The sequence below is a fragment of the Gavialis gangeticus genome, unplaced genomic scaffold (genome assembly GCF_001723915.1).
Source record: "Gavialis gangeticus isolate Ggan-Ray unplaced genomic scaffold, GavGan_comp1, whole genome shotgun sequence".
NCBI classification, from domain to species: Eukaryota; Metazoa; Chordata; order Crocodylia; family Gavialidae; genus Gavialis; species Gavialis gangeticus.
The window spans coordinates 138,229,290-138,230,007 of record NW_017729022.1 but is presented as its reverse complement, the minus strand read 5'-3'; positions in this window follow the sequence as shown (position 1 = coordinate 138,230,007).

The following is a 718-nucleotide window of genomic DNA, read 5'->3' as shown; positions in this document are numbered from 1 at the left end:
TAAAGCTGGCAAGTCAGTCAGTAATACAAAAGTCCTTGACTTCAGGAAAGCTGACTTTGACAAGCTAAGAAGGCTTGTCAGTGAGGCCCTAAAGGGCCACAACCCAAAGGGGAGGAGAGTTCAGGACGAGTGGTTGCTCCTCAAGGGAGCAATCCTGGATGCGCAAGCAAAGTCTATCCTGTCTCGGAGGAAAGGCAGCAAAAGGGCACAACAGCCCCATTGGCTCTCCAGGGAACTAGCGGACTGCCTGCATCTTAAAAGGAAGACCTACAAAGGATGGAGGACTGGAACCGCCACCAAGGAGGAATACTCTGCTCTGGTCTGGTCCTGCAGGTAGCAAACCAGGAAAGCCAAGTCTGCGATGGAACTCCAGCTAGCTACAAGTATCAAGGACAAAAAAAAGTCCTTTTTTAGGTATGTGGGGAGCAGGAGGAAAAGCAAGGGCAACATTGGACCCCTGTTAAAACAGATGGGACAACTGAAAACTGATGCCCATGAAAAAGCAAACTTGTAAATGGGTACTTTGCATCAGTTTTTCACCAGTCCCATGGGATGCTTCTGCCCACTGCGGGACAGGGAGGCCCAGGTAAGGGAGACTCCTTACCTTCCATTGAAGCCAGCCTCATGAAGGAACACCTTGACAGGCTGGATACCTTCAAGTCAGCTGACCCTGATGGTTTACACCCAAGGGTACTCAAGGAGCTGGCAAGCATCATAG